This window comes from Aulonocara sp. 'chitande type north' Nkhata Bay, linkage group LG14, assembly GCF_057382095.1.
Source record: "Aulonocara sp. 'chitande type north' Nkhata Bay isolate Kocher_YH1m ecotype deep benthic linkage group LG14, A_spYH_male_GT1.1, whole genome shotgun sequence".
Lineage (NCBI taxonomy): Eukaryota > Metazoa > Chordata > Actinopteri > Cichliformes > Cichlidae > Aulonocara > Aulonocara sp. 'chitande type north' Nkhata Bay.
The window spans coordinates 28,032,146-28,052,508 of record NC_141357.1 but is presented as its reverse complement, the minus strand read 5'-3'; the positions used below and the strand labels follow the sequence as shown (position 1 = coordinate 28,052,508).

Sequence of the window (20,363 nt, the reverse complement as noted above, 5' to 3'; positions counted from 1 at the left end):
CAATCTGTGAAAGCCAGGCGAAGAGCGATTGACATTTTCATGTAGTTCATGGAATTGCCGAGCATATTTGGAGAGGCCGTTTTAACATTTTATGGAGTCCCAGTATCATACTAGAAATGACTTGTTCCATGCCGCATGGCTCCATATCCATTATAGATGGCTGGCCCAGCTATGCCAGTGGTATACATATGTTTACAGCTGTCAAAATGCACCAAGAGGAGCCACTGAGAATCCTAAAAAAACAGCTATCCATCTGAGCTGGATGGATCCTGAAGACTTTGTTGTAACATTATCTTTCGAGCATATCAATAATACATACAGAAATAAATGTGCCCAAGTGCACAGAAACAAAAGCAAAGCAGCCCCAGAATATCATGCAGCATGTTGACGGGGCTGCTGACATTCACACTGAATGTATTTTTCAAAGATCTTTTCTTTAAAATAGCCTTTAACATTTACTTTTTTACTTTCACACGCAAAAATTAAGTACTGTTTCTTGTTTAAATATTTAAAGCACAGAATGAAAATCCATGATCTTAAATGCAGTGGTAATTCATTTTGACTCATTTCAGTTCGGTTCAAATTAGAGATGTAGAGATGAGACGGTTGTCTTGTTTTGAAGGATGAGAAATTCCGAGTTCCTTTCATGTTTGAGAGGTTAAATGAGTTATTTTTAAAAGACTGTTGCCCTTAAAATGCATTTCCCCCCCCTCAGTAAATACCGTTGATAAATGGTTTAAAATTTAAGCTTACAGTGAAGTACATGAAAGTTGTACTGCAGTTAAACTCTATTTTGGTGCAATCCCTTCCTTTGATTGTGTAGTTCAAGATTGTGGAAGGGAGTGGGGTGCCATGGGTATTTCACTTTGAGTACATACCTTCAGATATGATTAAAAGTTGATGTTTTGAAGCTGGCAGTATCTAGGCTCAGTAATTGTTTTAAGGAGCCGGGGGAGACTTTGTAGATCTTCCAAAAAGTAGTTTATTTTAAGTTCTGTGTCACTAATTCATCAGGAGTACGTGCTCCTAGATTTGAAAGAGACGCAGCACGCCAGGCAGGATTTTATTTACTCAGAATGGAGTTTTCTTGATAAATAACCTACATTAACTTGAATATGAACCCTGTTAAAAGAGATGAAGCTCCTTCTAACCTTGTGTGAAGTAAAATAGTATTAAGTAAGTCATTGGTTTTTTAAAGAAACATCAGTAGACCTATCTGGGCTGCAGATTTTGTAGCACTACAAGAGCAGTAGAGCATACCCGTGAGGCTTTACTGTTTTAACAAGAAAAGGTGAGCCTAGTAACATCCAGTAATTAACATCGATCACAGAGTTTAGCTACAGGTGATGGAAACTATATGCGTTTCAGAAATTAACAGAATCCATCCATCCATTCGCTTCCGCTTATCCTTTTCAGGGTTGCGGGGGACGCTGGAGCCTATCCCAGCTGTCATAGGGCGAGAGGCAGGGTACACCCTGGACAGGTCGCCAGTCTGTCGCAGGGCTAACACATAGGGACAAACAACCATTCACACTCACATTCACACCTAGTGGCAATTTGGATTATCCAATTAACCTATCCCCACAAGCTGCATGTCTTTGGACGGTGGGAGGAAGCCGGAGTACCCGGAAGGAGCCCACGTAAACATGGGGAGAACATGCAAACTCCACACAAAAAGACCCCGGCCTGATGGTGGAATTGAACTCAGGACCTTCTTGCTGTGAGGCAACAGTGCTAACCACCGTGCCACTGTGCTGCCCACAAATTAACAGAATAGTTTTTTAAATTTATCCTGTGAGAGATGTACTTGAAATTTTAAGGCTTTAATCTTGACTTCAGTCAATTTAATACTGGTTGAGATGCAGCGTGGACTCAGAGTACTGGACGAATTGCTGAACCGGCAAACTGACATTGATCGGCTCAACTAATTCGGTTCATATTGCTAAAAACAAAATTTATATTTAATATTACATGACATTGTGGATTAAAGATTGCATGCCCATGTGAATTTGGCTGCGTTAGCTCTGACTATATAATGTTTTTCTAAAGGTAAGTTTTAAGCTTTCTCTTTGGCTCCTGTAACTCAGTGTCAGGTTGTAGGCGTCAAACAGAACAAGGACACGCAGGAAAATCACTGCTAATAAAAGCAGAAGGCTATGAATGTGCCACACAGGGAAATGTTTAGCAGCAGCACAACTGAACCTCTGCTCCTAATATAAGCCTGCACAGTATTCTTCTTGTGCTCCTTGGTTAATTTAATTTGCATTGTCGGATAACCAATAAGACAAATGAAATAACTGAATTTTTGTGATTCAGCAGCAGTGAAATGAGAGCCAGCCAAGGAAATCAGATAATTTCCCTTCCTTTGACATATTGGAAATGATCTTATCAAATATCTCCTCGCCTATTTAGTCTCTTCATCCTGACATTTGTCTTGACAGACAAATCCTGTTACAGTAAGAAATGAATTCAAGAATGAAACACAAATTACAGACGTCCAAGTGTTTACCAGCCCCGCAGAGAGAATTGGGATGTTTTTGTGAGGGGAAGGAAATGAAGAGCACTTGTTTTTTTTTTACCTGTTTTGTTGGTGACTGCTGCACCACCACCTCCACAACCTGACAAAGTGACAGCTCTGACAGCGCTTGGGCACAACTCTGACATTATTTGCAGATGGTAAATAAGGGGAAAAAAAATCTGGTGCGGTAGTATGATTCATAGTTAGTCCCAGCTCTTGTTTACAGACAGGTTGTCACATTCATTTAGCAAATTACATTCATACTTAGGGCTCTGTAACATGCTTTTGCCCTCCCACTTTATTGGAGGAGAGAGGATATTAAAAAGAATCAAATCTCTTCTTTTCTACTTCAGTCATCAAATCTCCTGACTCTGAATCCTTCAGAATGATCAATCTCTGCAGAGGGATTATGCTCCACAGATGCCAGTGTTTCTAATGCACGTTTCTTATGCACTAATATGTACAAAATTTCCACCTTCTACAGGCGGCTCCATTACTTTCTCGTAACCCCGCTTAGAGCCTTGTATGTAACAGGATATGCTAATACTTGTCGTGCTAAGCCGTTGTAATCTTCATGCTTGAATTTGTGAGCAGAAAACCTCGCCTTTTCCACAAACTGTAAATACTGATGGCACGGTGTGGCTGTGTGGGGAAAAAGTGGCATGAATTTCCCCCTTTTTTCAGTGACCCCAAAGACTATAAAATGGGAAATTGTGACCATGCAGTGTGGATGCACAAGTACATGAACTATAACTGCATGATTACAAAATGAACAGTTACAGATTAACGTAATTCCCCTCTTTCTCTATAATACATTTTCCTGGAGACCGCAGACCATATGCTTATGTAGCAGTCAGTGAACCATGAAATCACTTGGTTTTCATGAAGCCAATTTGCATTCTCAGGTAAAAGCTCAATGGGCCAGAGGTAGTTGTAAAACCTTCATTTAGTATATCAGACCTGTCCTTTCTTATTATGGCTGCACAAAATGATCAAAGTGTCACTACTGCTGAAATGACACTGCATGCTAATGGCATGAGACTGCTGCTGCTTTTTGGACAATCACACAAGGATTTTGCATCATCCTTCAATCATGAGCTGGTTTTTCCTCACTGCATTGGGCTCGGGTGAATGACTTGATACTAGGCATTAGAATATTCACAGAAAAAGTGCTAGTCTAAAACACAACACTGAAAATTTTAGAATAAAGTGTTGATTTTACTTTGAGAAGACCTGTTTGAAGAGAGTCTTTCATGCTATTTATATTGATCTCATCTCCTTATAGACATAAACGTGAAGAACTCTGATGATTTCTATAAATGGCGCCCTGTAGCCAAAACCAAGTCAGTGGAGTCCCCTTTAACATTGTACATAAACAAAATGAGAACAAATCTCAGCATTTTTGTGTTTGCGTGTTAGACAGCCCTGATGATAACTATGTGATGCAGTTAAAGGTACAGCAAAGATTTTGTCTCCCACAGGATCAATTATTTTTTTATAATACAAGGTCAGAAATGGACGTTATTATTGCGCTGCATGTAGCTGAAAATGGCTTTCACTATAAAAATGGAGCCACACCAAAATACAAAGGTTCATTATTTAGGTTGGCTTGCTGTATTCTTTAGCTTTAATGATTAATCATTTGCCACTTTCTTTGGATTAATATCATATGAGGATGTTTGATGTTTAGCAAGCGATGACCTACTACAACGTTTTACAAGTTTTGGCTAGTATCTCCATCACTTGTCCAATCCTTCCCGAGGGTTCTCTCCTGTTTCTGCAGCCAAAATTATCTCACGGACAGCCTTTCAACACAATTATAAGATCTGTATGTGGTCTAAGTATTACTGTTTTACATCCTGTGTGGCTGTAGTTTTGATCTGAGATGTCAGTGTGCCTTTAGTATTTATCTCTTATGCAGCTAGGCCTAAGAGAAATGACTCAGTACAGTCACACTTTATAAATCTATCAACTGAAATCAATGAACAAGAAGAATAAAACGAACAAGAAATGAATCCATGTCATGATTTCATAATCAGTTGTTGTAGCTTTACTTACAAATTGAGTATATTTCAAGCAGCAAGACATACAGCTGTGGGGATTTTCTTTTCTGTGTGCCACAACCTACTTCCCATTTCTAAAAAGACTCAATAAATAAAAAGTTATTCTGTAAGTGGATACCTGGCAATTGTTTATTTTTTGCCAGCAGCTGTAACCTCTCCTATGAATCACATGATTGATAACACAACTTAACACATCAGTCTTGCTATAATAGAAAATAAAAATGACACTGTAGGACAATAGAGGTTGATTTTTGAAAGGCCATAAAATGTCCATAGACAACACGGACCACCTCTTGCGGTCGCATGAGTAAGTGCATGTTAAATATTCTGACCTTTTCAGAAAGGCAGTAGTGTCATCACCACCTAGGGCAGGACTCGTCACCGTGGCAACAAAGAAATTGGAGAAGAAGGTTGTTGCAGATGGGAAAGGTTTTCCTTCCAACATGTGGTTAATGTTGTGAAAAGGTCTTTTTTTTTTTTAACAAACCATTATGTTTTCCTAAACCTACCCATACAATGTCACGCAGGTAGCAACGTTTTTAATGGATCCTGTTACTGACACCACAGGAGACAGAAGGAAGATGGAAAAAGTAATAAAATAAATGGATGATTTAAAAAAGAACAAACCAGGAGAACAAAGAGAGGGAACCAGTGTGGATGACAGGAGGGAATAAAGGGGAACAGAAGGCAAAAGACTTGATGTGCAAATAAAAAACCAGGGAAAGAGACAGAGATAAATACAAATGTGGGAGAAGAAGGTGGAAACAAACCAAGAGCACTATGTTTTATTTGATTTTCCTTTCTTTAACGTTTATATAACAAGTCTGGATTCATTATGTATTGATTGTAAATCTCCTGACATAGAGCAGGGTCAGAGTCCAAATTCGGGGGCCGCATCCTTCAAAGGCCGCATTTGATTATGTCACAGTGAAGCCAGCGCACAAGCACTTGGGTTTTAGTTTAGTACATGATTTAATTTACAAAATAAGTAGGTAATCATAATTGCTGGTTTTAAAGCTATTGAAAGAAATGTTAATTGTGTAATACCGATCATTTCTACCCCCGTGTAAGGTATGCAAAGTCTACTACTAATAATGATAATGTCTTATTTAAACATACAGTAAATCTAACCTTTTAAGTACTTCATGGTGCTCCTGTATTGTTAAATACAGTGATGGTTACAAACACTGTCAAAGCCTATAGCCATTTCCTTGTAGTCTCAGACATTTTAGCTCCTATGCGTCAAACCTAAACACTCGTCCACTAAACTATAACTAGTAGGTCTGAGGGCCATACACTGGTTACAAAGGCTAATGGGACACAGGCGAACTCAATCAAGACAATAGTCACAGGAAGAAAAGTAATAAAGGAGTAAAGTGAAAAAACAGACGCCACATAAGACATAAACCTTCAAAATAAAACGGGAGATAAGATCTAAGGGAGACCTAGAAGAAAGTCAATCAGATCACAGGCCTATACTAAAAAGCAGGATTGTGGCGTATTCAGGTAATTTCAGGGTTAGCCCTAGTTTTCTGTATAACGAAGGTGGTTCACTTCTTCCTGTATGTTGTCATGGTATGTTATGCTGTGAACCTAACCTGTTTAGGAGCAGGTTAAGATCTAGATTACAGATCAACAGCTATGAAATACCCGCCTACTGACCAATCAATTTTCCAGAAAATAGAGTTGTTCCCCCAGACATCAATGTGCAAATAATAAGAGGGTGTAAAGTTTTTTTTAATAGCATCTAATGTCTTTGCTTCCCCAATGAGCATCAGTAATAAATAATATAGATTTTTAGACACAGCTTCCTTATTTTTTGACATATTCCTTTTTTTTTTCTATTTCTACTTTTTTTCTGTTGGCAGCAAACAGTTATACAATTTTATTGTTTTATTTGCATTAATATTTGATCCTTGCACTGGACTTGCTGTCCAGATATAAAGTTTGTGTATCGACTAAGATTGAATTCAGTTTTACATTTAATCTTTAGAAAAGGTATAAAATGTTCTTGTAGGTCATTCTAATCTGCTGCAAAGACTCTTTTACTCTGGTGGTATTGAGCTACTAGAACACAGAACACATACCAAGGATACCTTTTCAATCAATCAAATGAATTTCACTTTGTTCTGTGTCAAACTGAGGTGATTTTCAGTAATTTTCTTTTTTGGCTGTGGGACAGAAAGCTTTACTGTTTAAATGTATCCAGGTTAAAGTTTCAAAGCTCTAATGTGCAGCTGTCCCCTTAGAAATAGACCTATTGCATCACATTTTATCACTGAGAGCAGAATCAGTGATAAAATAATTACCTGGAATTAAAATGTTTATTTTACTTAATCACCAGCTAACGATTAACAGTCATCTCTAGTGCAGGGGGAACCCTGGGGACGCTTAGCTAGTTGATAACCAGCTTCGTGTGACCGTTTATTCTGATGGACAGTGTTAGAGGAAGTGAATCAGGATAAGAGAAACACAACCTGGGTATGTTGAACAAACTTTTTAGCATATGTCCATGAAAAAAACACATTTAAAAACACATAGAAACAGAAACCATAAGTAAATATCAAAATAAATACTGTAACTACTGCAAACCCAGTGTTTCTACAGAGTCTTCATATTTGTAAGTCTTTTTATTGCCTCACTGTGAGTGACACATTATGATATTGCAAAATGAACCACTCGTGTTATTTCTGCAAACACTCATTCATGTTGTTTTTTTTGGTAGTCAGTCAATGTATTTTGTTGTTTAGGTATTAGGATGATGAATTTGTAATAACAGACTCTGCTCAATACAATAAAGAAGGCTAGGAGATATCCATAAAAGCTAAAATGTTCATTGACCCACTCCCTTGGTGGTCTGGGTGGCCTGGACCTCTTCTGTGTCGGGGGGGTTCTACTGGGTACCAGCGGTTCTTGAGTGGCCGGCCTCTAGCGGGGTCAGCTGCACATCGCCCCTGGTCATCTAAGGCCTTCCTCCCTTGTACTCCTGCTGGGTTGGGTGTACAGACATCACTGTGATGCGTGGCCTTCGGTCTTCAGTACTCTTGGGGGCTGTGGACGGCCTGGTTTTCCTGAATCCATCTCTGTCTGCCTCTGGCTCCTGGGGGGCATTATTACGACTTCCCATCCTCATTTTCAAGTACATTTCGTGACAAAGACACACACGCACACACTCAACACTCCTCTCTTTCTCTCACTCACACTTGCATACAAACACACGCCACAAGAAGATTGTTGATTTATGAACCCGTGCATTTTCTGATGTTTGGGTTCCAGGTGTTGTATGTTCGTTTTTCTTACAGGTGCGGCACTTGGCGATACATTATGCACGTCTATTTGTACTCTACCTTTTTATTATGTCTTTCCCTTGAATCCTTGAATTAAAAGATTAAACTTAAAGGGAAACAGTTAATAGATATCTGATAATAGATAATACACATTAATCTGATTTGACTATAGAAAATATTTAATTATTTAATGTTAAGTTCAGTGTTAATTGTCACTATTTGTTATATCTTTGAAAATGAATTATGTTCCAGTTTTCAGCTGTATTCATGGCCAAATGAGCAATTAGAAGGTGTGATCTTAGACACAAAATGTGAGCAGTTTTCTGACAGACATTACTCAAGCAATTAATTAATGACAAAAATTATCATTACGCACTGCCAAGTGGCAATTTCCAGGTTTGAAAAATTAGACCAGGTGGAATAAACTTGATTTGTTTCTAGTAGGCAGTTGAGGCTGTGCGCCCATGTTAAAATGTTCAGTTATACAGCATTAAATAGGATGTTTATACATTGATAAAAACAAAAAATGAAAAAACAGTTTGGTGTTTGGCTTTTTTATACTGTTTCCACCTTCATCACAACTGTTCTTTTTTCACAACTAATCCGTCTGGATGCTCGAGTTAGGGGCGTGGTCCCTTGGATTGGCAGGTGTTTGGACACAGGCAGCTATAGCTGATTGGCGTCTGCTAGTCCTCATTTCACCCCATAGTCACTGAACTTGACTTCTCTTTTGTTTTTCTGCAGTTGGTATATTTTAGAACATCTTGTTATTGTTTTACATGAACGTTCATAAAAAGAAATAGGAATGAGAAAATTGAACTGAAAAGATAATAAAATAAAATAACATTGCACAATTGCTTTCACATATTCGTGGTGGAAAAAAATATGTTGCGCATGCAGACACACACCTTTTAGTGCTTTTTTGTGACTTGCCAAGTATTTGGGAGCATTTTAAGAGAATTGTTTGACAAATGTTATGGCTTGCTCTGTGGTATAACCATTCTAGAAGTTAATTCACCAGTTTTGGCGAATGAAATACTGATTTATTGGTCTGTTTTTAACACCAGTTGCATGGTAAGTGTGTTTCTGTTTGGCACCCTTACAATTTCTAGATGCATCTTGCTAGCATTTTCTGATAAAGTAGCAGTCCAAACTCTCCTCCAAATACAGTCAGTTCTAGCTACAAAGATTGGACATTAAAGTGCCAAAACACTAATGCTGACATTCAAAATGCAAGTCCAATGGGTCATGTCACATGTATCCTTTAAACATAGTCACAACCCCAGCTGCATTTTATTATCTAAGCCTTTATATTTGAGGTTAGATAGTAATATAAATTGACTCATACAGTTTGTTCTGACCTGTAATCTATGGGGGTCCGTTGCTTAGGCACTGGAGCAGGTTGTCTGCTAATTGCAGGGTTGTGTCCTTGAGAAAGATATTGAACTCCATGTTGCCCCTGATGGCAGGTAAGCACCTTGCATGGCAGTGCTGTAATCTTGTAAAGCATTTTATATAACAAAGTTAAGGTTAAAGGTGCTATATGTGTATATATGCAGAGCTGTAAATGATGGCATTTATATATTATACATATAAATATAGAACTTTTACCAGTGCACATGATGGGATAAAGTCTTTCGTCCCATCATTGAAAAGTTTGTCCATTTTTAGCTATTGCATTACAGATGACCTCACTATGTGATCCATGAGCCTTGTCTGATGGAGTCTAACCATAACACAACCAGCCTTAATTATCACTGAGAAAGCATTTTTTGTGATCACCACCTGCACTTTTAGCTGCTGACCTTCCTTGGTAACCTTGCCCTCCAACATTATTCAGGTTCAGGGGTATTGATTGGCTGTGAAATGCACACACACACCTTCATCTTTTCTTGACCTCCTATGGCAAAGGTTTGTAGAAGCTAATGAAAAGCTAATTATTCAATCAAACTGCTCCTTAAAGCAATTTTCCTGGCAACTATTTTGTCTTATTTCAAGTAAAGAGCTCCGCTCAGTTTGAGTCAGGCAAGTGGGACGGTAAAATTCATTAAAGTCTGATGGTGTTTTAGATTAGTGGATATGACTCAGATAAAAACAGGTGTTGATCCTTAATAATCACCTTGCTTTTGTGGTTTCTTCCCTAGATGACTCTGGGTATTTTGCACCTAGTGAATAAACAGAATATATCTGATGTATTTAAACACATTAAGTCTACACATAGTGACACATGTTCAATATGTTCAGTTTCAGGGCATTGTTGTTCATGCACACCCATTAGTTAGATGTAATTAGGCTTTGACTGCAGCAAAACAGCTGTTGAAAATCCATGAATACATATAGCTCTGTGATTGATACCTTGCCATATAGTGTACACGATCCTGTGTGTAAATCACGTCATTAATCAAAATGCTGACATGAGGAGGAGTAAATGACTATAAAGTCAGGGGAAAATGAAAATGGCCTAATGGGATTGAGTTTCATGGATCTGCTGAGGATAAGTTTGACCTCACAGTTATGACAGCAGTCGGGCTACACTACACCTCCAAACAGTATCGTTGTTTCCTGCACGAGTGGTTTTGTCAGCCCACTGCTGAGTCATGATGACATTGAGAGTGTCCTTTAATAAGCATGTTAAAGCTACAGCTGCTGTACTGCTTGTCTTTTTCTTGGGCGCTGTGATTCCTGCAGTTAGTGAAAGGAGGTGAAAAATTAAATTCGAACCAACATCTTTACTCCAGTCAGGCAATTTAGAAATAATTAAAGCTCGTACTAAATACACACACACACACACACACACACACACACACACACACACACACACACACACACACACACACACACACACACACACACACACACAAAAAAAAAAACCTTGCAAGGCTATGGTGGAATTAATTCCCCATACTGCTGTGGTCTATTAATTGCTGTGGGTCCTTGCTTACCTGCCAGCAAGCTCTGAAATTGTCATCACTTCGGTTTACTTTATATCCACGGAATGGAGCACAAGGAAAGGTGAATAGCTTCAGTATGAATGCATTCACTCAAATGTATAATTGATTGAAGCTATAAGGCTTGTTTTTGTCTCCCTGGATGGTCAGCAGGATCTGAGGGAAGGAGATGCCTGCAGCTTTTTGCAGAGATTTCTTTTTGTTGCTTTTGCAGAGCAGATGTCTGGGAAAGGAGGGAAGAAAAGCATTATCCCTAAGCCAGTAGAGAGATAATTCTGGCATTGTCTTGTAAATATATAATGAAAAGAGTATGAAATGACAGTTCTGTTATATTTCAATCTTAAAACACTTTAAAAATATGGGTTTTGATCTGCTTTTCCTCAATGCTGTAAGTAGAGTTTTCCAGGGAAATCTCCAAGCAAAATTGTTATTTAGTTGAAATCTTGGTCCAAATAATGCATGCTTATAGTCTGATAAAATATTACTGCCCTGCCTTTGAGATTTTCTTAGCAAGCTTATTGATATTTACTAATGCTTCCACATCAGTACATATTAGGCCTGCTCTTTTTAAACAATTTTTTGCAGTTAAATGTTGGTTTTTCAATCATTCTTGTATCTGTATGTCCTTTTTTGGGGGGGGTTAGTTTGTTTTTGATGCCACTCACATTGGGTCATCGCTGTGTGAGTGAGTGAGCGGCACAGTATAACTACAAAGAGGTAAAAAGGGAAGTCTAAGTCACCCCTGTTGCCATTTTGAGTATTGTAAGTAGTAAAGCTGGCAATACAGGAGGACAACGGTCTCCCTAACAACTGTCTTTGTCTTGCACGGATAGGAAGGAATCATAGTGATGGATAATGACTTGACTGAGAATGCCCATTGGACCAAATAAAGGCCTGGGGCCAAAAAGAAGTGGAACAGAGAGGTAAAGTGTTGCAGCTGTGAAAGGAAAATGGATCAGTGGAGTGGAGTGTTTGATACAGTGAAGAAGAGCCATGTTGGAGACAATGTGAGGCTGTGGTGTTCCAACACTAGACTTCTCATTTTGAGCCAGGTGATGGTATACTTGAAAGTGAGGATAAAATTGAAAAGTCATTGATGAAATACATTTTTTAAAGCAAATTTACGAGTCCCATTGGTTTCTCGCTGTCACTGCAGTGATATTACTCTCTGACACACTGGCTGTGAAGAGGGGGAGGAGTGGCCCGTGTTACCGCCCTGCACAGAATATGCTTGGAATGACAGCCCATGAAATGTGTGACACCTACGCTCTTACTTTATTTCTTTTCTTCATTTCTTGAACTCTGACATGACAGTACACATCCAGCCTTATTTGAACTGGAGCTGGAAGAGGATTGAAATGACGTATCAAAAAGCAAAAGCTTGCGTCATAAATACTTCATTGGCTGGATGAATAGCTGAAGGTGACAAGTCTAAAGTCCTCCCCTGAATACAAATTGATGTACAGTAAAGCTGGAAGAAAAACCTGAGTGGAGAGTTCTGTATTTTCATGCATGAAGGCTCGCTGCAGACAAATGCGAGCGATACAGTAATCTCTCTTGGATTGCGTGCCGCTGTACTGCAAGCAGAGCTGTGACATGTCACGTAGCTTGTTTTAAATTTTTGGGACAAGTGAGAAACTGAAGGCCTGTGACCTTGGTATTCATCTCTCTCCAGTGTGGAAAAAAAAGTGAATGTTTGGGTAAAAATAGCCTCTTAAGTGAGTTACAAACCCCCATGCGTCTTCATCAGATATTGCAGAGTGCAGCAATAACCTTGCGTTTAAGCATCCAGTAATTTTTTTGGAGGCATTTATCACCTTATTTTTTTTCATCCTGAACCCAGTCTGTGTTTAGTACAGATAAATTCCAAGTTGTGTCAAAATAGGATAAATTTTTCATTATGCTCCCCTTTACACTTTGTTCTCCTTGAGCTACAATGATGCAGTGAAATATTAATGACAGGACACACATTCATAGTCATGGTATCTCCAACTCTGTTTTTCTGGTGCCTTTTTCTGCTGCTTATGTTTCTTTCCTGTTGTTTCATAATCAGATCAGCGTTCATATCGCACCCAAAGCTGCCAAGTGGAAAAAGGAGCAAGCTCAGTCAATGAGATTATGAATGTATGACTGCCTCTCTAGTGTGTTGAGAAACATTGCCTCCTTCACTGGAATATTGTCTAGAAGTACATGATAAACATCCCAAAATGTGTTAAAACAACCACTTCTCTGGCAGGCTTTTTACTAAAGCTTTCTACAGCTGCATTATGTCCTAATTCTAACAAAATGCTAAAGCATGTTCCTTATTCCCCAGCGGTGTTTTCCTGTGGGAGTCGCCTGCCTCGGCCCTGAGTCTTTGACTGTTAGCTGATCAGGATGCTGATGTGGAACCTGTAATGGAGACCAGGGCTTGATATCTGGTGAGTTTGCCATGTTTTTCAAGTCACTGCATATTGACTCTAAGCAGCTCCCTGCTTAGTGGGAGCAGCTTTAACTATGCTGAAAATGTTGTTAGCAGTAATACATCAGCAGATTTAAATGGAGTGCTATGTCAGAAGATTCAGTGGCACTACAGGGCCAGAGGATAACTGAGTAAAATATTAATATTTATTCTCCTCTTGTCTCCTACTGTTTGGCAGCATTTGATTTACACAGTTAGGCAACAACCATATGCATCGAGTCTGTTGACTCTGAATCTTCTTTTCTGGCTTTATCTTATTTGTCTATTTCCAGTGTACTTGGGCAACGACACAAAATTGTCTTCTCCCAGAAAATCGTCAGACTGGTCATTTTTAAAATAACATGACTCCTGTTTACGTAGATGATAGGGCTGCACAATTAATCGTTAGAAAATCGCGATCTCGATTCATACTTATGTGCGATCTCATTTCGAAATGACAACGATTTAAAAAAAGAAAAGAAAAGAAGAAAAAAAAGCTGACGATTGTACCGCATTTTGATCCGGGACATAAGCTGCATGAAAACAAGCGCTCACTCTTCCTGCTCAACAAATGACAAGGGCGGAGCCTTATACCACGTGATACAGAAGTCAGCTGGCAGGGAAAAACAACGGAGAGCACGTGAGAGATGACGAAGCTGTAAAGGCCAAGAAAGTGACAGGAGAAAATCCGTCCCGGTCAACCACCCAAACATCAATAACGGGAACCTTATGCAGCGCTTCCCTATACACGTCGAACTTCCGCAGGCACAAAGAAATTACGGAGGCTATTACTTATCACCTGACCAAAGATATGGCTCCCATCAACACTGTGCAAAACGAGGGATTTAGGAAAATGATCAACACCCTAGACAAACGCTACACAGTGCCGTCCCGCAACTATTTTAAAAATGTTGCACTACCTGCTCTATACACGCAGTGTCGGGCAACGGTGGAGACGGAATTACAAGCAGTACAACATTTTGCAGCAACGACAAAATGTGAGACATTTGTTGTTTTTATGTTTATTTATTGTTTTTATGTTCAGTCTCAACTGTTACGAAGTTGATGTGCAGTTAATAAGTGCAATAAATATTTATATTGGAAAAGAAAATCGTGAGAGAATCGTGATCTCAATTCTAAGCAAAAAAAATCGTGATTCTCATTTTATGCAAAATCGTGCAGCCCTAGTAGATGACACTAACAAACGGCCGGTACAGTCGGTTCGCTGGAGGACTTGAGAATGACGATAAAAAGGTGATGATGATGATAAAGAAATAGATATACAACTGTGGAACTGTGTAAATAGATTTACACAGCAAGTGCAATGTCTACAGGGTTGCCATCAGCGCAGAAATGTGTGAGAGAAAGTAAAAAGATTGCTGGATAAATATTGCTTAGTCAAGAAGCTCTTATCCAGCATATTCAACATGCATATAAATATAGCCGCTATAATAGTAAATAATAATAATAGAAAAATATTTGTTCTCAGAGAGAGCTTTATTATTTATGTAATGTCATCTAAAAATGTCTAGCATTAATTTTGTAAAGTTAACAATATTTTGTGTATTTGTAATCGAAATGTGTGCTTTTCTTTAATACGACTTACAGTTTTTATCTAACTACAAGCCACATTATTATCTGAAAGCCTATTTACCAAACTTTGATTGTAGTCTCAGCTCTTAATGTATTTTTCTGATGAAGCCAATTGGAGTCATTTTGACCCCGATACAAAATATCGAAATAAATACAAAAAACGCCAGGCAGCCCTGGGATGTAATCCCTCCAGTGTGTCCTGGGTCTGCTCAGGGACCTCTCTTACAAGCCCAAAACACCTCACCTAGGAGGCATCCTGGTCACATGGCCGTAACACCTCAGCTGGCTCCTATTGAAGAACAATAGTGGCTCTAATCTGAGCTCCTCCTGAATAACTGAGCTCCACACCCTATCTCTAAGGCTGAGCCCAGACACGCGTTGGAGGAAACTCATTTCCGCTGCTGGTATCCACGATCTTTTGGCCACTGCCCACAGCTCAGCTCGTGACCAAAAACAAGGACTGAAGCACTGATCGACTTGTAAATCGACAGCTTCGCTTTCATGCCCTGCCCTCTCTTCACCACATCAGATCAGAACAGCTTCTAAATCACTACAGATGAGGCACCAATCTGTCTGTCATTCTCCCACTCTACTCTACTCTACTTTCCTTACACGTAACCAAGATCCCGAGACACTTAAAGTCCTCCACTTGGGGAAGCAACTCTTCTCCGACCCAGATTCTGACCAGACTCATCCCAGATGCTTCACACTCAGTGCAAGCTGGAGATCACCACCTGATGAAGCTAAGAAAACCTCATCATCTGATGCAATGATGCCAGGTCTCTCTTGGAAATGAGATTTGAATTCCAATTAGATTTATACCTGGATAAATGAAGAGTTAATAATAAAATCCACAGAAATCAGGGACCACCTTACCAGATCCTCTCCACCCATTTGCTGTAGCTAGAAAATTTGTCCATAAATGTTCTGAAAAGTATCAGTGACTAAGGGCAGCCCTGGCGAAGATTATTATTGGCAGTGCAAACCAAGCTCTCAATGTGGTTGTATAGGGACAGGAAACAACTAAAACCAATTAAAGCTAAACACACACTAAAGGCAGTTCTAGCACACAATTTCCCTCATGCTATTCTCAGGGCATGCTGGCTTATGACAGGAGCAACAAACAGTTGTGCCCTTCCTGTCTGTGGTTCATGAGCAAAGGTAACACCATTTTCAAGCATTAAACACTTGCATCAGCGGGTGGAGCTCCCCTCACTCCCAGGAGGGTCATTTCTGCTTGGATTAAGGGGTTCACAATCTAGCAGAATCAGCTCTCCTTTTTCATGTGTGGCATCACCAGGGCACGGCCCTGATCTGTTCTACCAATGTTCTAATAACTTCCACTTTGGCGAGTTATCATCCAGATGATGAATGCAGCAATGGAGTCATTCTTCTTTAAATTGACTGACAGAGCACCACTATTCCTCTTGATATTATATGATATTTTAATTCAGGGCTCATGGCAAAAATGTATTGAAAAAAGTCACAGAAGTCACAAAAGTCACATAACCTGAAATGGTAGCATAAAACTACTATGAAAAAAGTATACCTTTGGGGTCTGCACAGTAGGATGAGTGTTAAAGTTACTAATTGGTGAGTAACCTTTTCACACAGTAGGAGGTTTATGGACAGTCTGTAGAGCTTGCATTGATCTACATTTGACATTAATGGATATAATGTACATGTTAACGCAGAGTCGGAATGCTAAACTGCCACATGTAACTGATAAGCACAGTGGGTGTTTTAACTGTTCACAAGTCTGGACTTGGAATACTAAGAAGTGCAAAGTTTTAAGAGTTAAGAAGTCATTCAGTCTTTCCATGCTAATGGCAGTTAGAAAACTGCAAATAAAAGCTTGAATAGAAACTTGGTAATTGACAGGTTTTAAGAGGTTAATGGCCAAAGTACCATTTTTAGCTATGATAGAAACATTCTATATGTCTAGCCAGAAAGGAAACATGATAGTATAAATTTAGTTTAGAAAGAAAATAAAATGGGGTGGGGCTGTGCCGATTATCAGTATTCTCTCGAGACTTAAAAGCAAACCCCACCAACCTGGCAGTTTCTGTGGTCTTTATATAACTCTGCCCAATATTTCAAATAATGTGACCCATGTGTAGTACAAAAGAAGGCTCTGTCTGGAGTCGTAGTGTAATTGACTGCAGCTCTAACTAACTCTTCAAAATGCTGCAGCAGGACATGAACACAGTTTCGTGTTACGGCTGTACATTATATAGCATGAAACTATTAATTAAAACCCAACACACAAGAGGATAGAGTTAATGGTGTGTGCTCCATGTTCAGAGGGCAGTCATTTGAGAATAATTGTGTGCATCTGAAGTCCAGAAGGTACCAGTATCCCCTTAGCAACTGTTTGGTAGACTCAAGTAGGTGTTCATCCTGAAAATGTCATAGCACTACATCAAGGCATATGATATCTGATCCGGCTTGCTGCCGGTAAGTGAACTCTGCTGAGGGCCTAGTTTTAGGTGAAAGTCTGGTTTATGATCCTGGCGGAATTCATTAAGGTGAGGAGTGGGAGGTGGAATGATATTGCCTGCCTTTGACCCTCTGTGGTCAGAACTCCTGTGGTTTCAGTGGTCAGGGGGTATCGCACAGTGCTGAGAACAAAGAAATATAATGGCTCCCACTTGTCCTCTGTGGGTTCAAAGGGAATGGCATGGCAATGCCAATTAGCCAGCTTGTGTTACAGAATTGAACATAAGTGCTGTTCCCTTCAGTGCCCCCACCCCCCACCCTGCGTTGTACTCCTAACAAGCAGCATCTACAGCAGACACCCTGCATAACTCTGCATATTTTGTGCACCGCCAGACATCCTGTTCTGTTTTGTGTCCCAAAAAAAGCAAATAATTCCCATAGTTTAATTAATCCTTTTTGAGAGATTTGAATTCACTCCTTTCCTGTCAAATAAAAGCAATTTGTGTTGTAAAAGTACAGTAATTTGGCCCGTATGTTTTCTTTTGACATCTTCTCCCAGCTGCTCTTTTGAGTGCAGTTTAATCCCGGTTGTCAAGTTTGAGGCCATTAAGAGGCGGAACAACAGGATTCCCCACCAGCTCATCTCTGCTTGCAGAAAATTATGGCACTACAAACTGAGTGTTCTGAAAGTAGGTAGTGAATAATATATATATATATATATATATTTTTTTTTTTTCTAATCGGGGATCGAGGGAAGAGTGAGGAGTAGGTCAAGTAGTTGCCTTCCCATATTCAAAATTCCAGTGCACATCTTCCCTGTCTTATGTCTGGTGGTCTGTTTCTCTTTTCAAGGTAATGTGAGGCTTGCAGTGAGTGTTTCCTGGAATATCGAGCATTCAAAGCAGTGACAGGCAGTGTCAAGTAGCAGCTCAGGGTATTCTGAATGTTTACAGCACATATTACCATGCTGAGATATCCTCCTCTGCACCTGATTCTTGTTACTGCATCTGTAATCATTTGCACAAATTAAGCCATACACCCTGTGTCAAGCACATCTTGAAATTATAAGGGAAATTTGAGGTGGTGCAGCTGAAGCTTTTTTTGTTGTTGTTCTTTTAAAAAATAATAGAGAAAATACAGTAAAAATCAAACACACCTGCATGCGTGCGAGCACAAGGTAGATAAAATAGACGCGTCGCTTCAGGGGAGTTGTGCTCAGCGTCTTGGTGTTTTCTCTGTGCTTCGCTTTCTCTTTTTGTTAGTGCAGATGCAGTCAGGGTTGGCAAACACACTGAAGACTGAGTCACTTAAACATCCTCATTTTGGCACACGGCTGATTCATAGTGTATTGATTTCTTCATACATCAGATTCTTTTGTTCTTTTGTTTGTTGTTATGCATGCATACAGCAGAGAGGGCATTCTGTGAGCTTCTGCAGGCACATATGTCTGTCTTAAAGCTTCCTCCTTTGCGCTATTATGTGATCAGAAAACGAGAGGCATCTTTAAATGAGACATGGAAGTACAACCCTATCATATAAACGTGCTCATTACAAGGAGCATAACTGAGTAGAAGAATCAATTTACATTAATGGCCAAGAATAGCACAATCAGTGTTTGTGAGCATAAACAACCCTGTCTCCCAGAGCAGCAAAACAAGAGAAACTCTGATCTCTGTTGTCATGCAAGTGTAAACCCTGGAGCTCATTCATTCAAAATAAAAGGTGCATTACACTTTGATGGAACTCTTTTTGCAGTGCCTGGATCCAAACAGGCAGGCTCTTAACCTAAAAAGGTATCTGTAACTACAGACAATATCTCTCTTCATGGTTCTCTTTCATGAAAAAAAGAAAGATTTTTCTTTCACTGTTGCGGAAATCAGCAGAGCATCACGAGAAATGGAGCAAGACAAACTCTTCTGTTCATTCTTGGCAGAAGATGCTGAAATTAGAAACAGTGGATAAAAGTTCAGTAATGCAGACAGAGGCATGCTCAAGTATTAGGAAAACCTTTTTGAAGTTAAATTGGTTTCTTTGAGGGAACTCGGTCTCAAAACACATCTCAACCAGGCTCAAGTTAATTATGCTTTAGAGTGTTTGTGCGTGTGTGTGTGTGTGTGTGTGTGTATATATATATATATATATATATATATATATATATATATATATATATATATATATATATATATGATATAAATATTATTATACAGATGTCTATTTACACACCAGGAAACTTTGGGAAGTCGTGGCATTCTCACTGGAACTGCTTTGATACATAATATGCTGCGCTGATTGGAAAATAATGCCTTTTCTTTAAATTTTTTGTTTTGGTTACATCTTTTATGCAAATGGATAAGGCTGTTTATCTAAAGTGCTATCTATAAATACCTACGACAGCTCAAGGGAAAGATCTCTGCCACTTCCTGTGCAGAAACAGACAAAGATACAAACCCTAATGCTCTCCTTTCCCTCTCTGTCATCATAAATGTGAACGTCTTTCCTTGAGTTTTACCCTTTGCTACATACCGTAAGTGGCTTGTGATATAATGTTGCCAGTTTTGCTGTCCATCTGCACATTGGTCTAAACAAGGCGTCCCCCTTCGTTTCATATCATTTACCAAATACAGCGGATGGGAGGAGGCTGCGTGATAGTGGCAGACGAGAAGCTGGTTGCGAGCCACAGCTCCTCCATTGTCTACCATGCTGGAGAGAGAGTGGGAGCCCCTAAAGAGGCCTGGCAGAGTCTCTGCTTCCATCTGCCTGCATGGAGCCCAGCTCGCACCACTTGAGATTATACTCACGTCCAAGCTGTTACTGTAATTTGCATTGGCTCATAGGCAGAGGAGAGTGAGAAGGAGGAGGAGGAGCTGCACATGAGGCAGGGATGTTATAAGTGGACCTGGCAGCACAATAAGCTTGCTTGGGTGTAGTATTATGGACAACTGGCATGGATGGAGCTATATTAAAGTTCAATAATGGGATTGAGCAGGTTGCCTCTGCTGTCCAAGATTATAGTTTGTGTTAGTGCATGAAGTAAATTATAGAAATGCAGTGTTGGGAACTACCTCAGTCGCATTC

At 39.5% G+C, this 20,363-nt stretch overlaps 1 protein-coding gene across 2 annotated transcripts in view; it reads left to right on the top strand.

Annotated features, from left to right (window-relative positions):
• lrfn1 (leucine rich repeat and fibronectin type III domain containing 1) overlaps nucleotides 1-20,363 on the top strand; it is a 137,897-nt gene that overhangs the window by 90,327 nt on the left and 27,207 nt on the right. For both annotated transcript variants that reach the window (XM_086261890.1, XM_086261889.1), the window contains one exon: nucleotides 13,131-13,236. The gene's annotated coding sequence lies outside the window, so the exon portion shown is untranslated. The remainder of the gene's footprint in view (nucleotides 1-13,130; nucleotides 13,237-20,363) is intronic.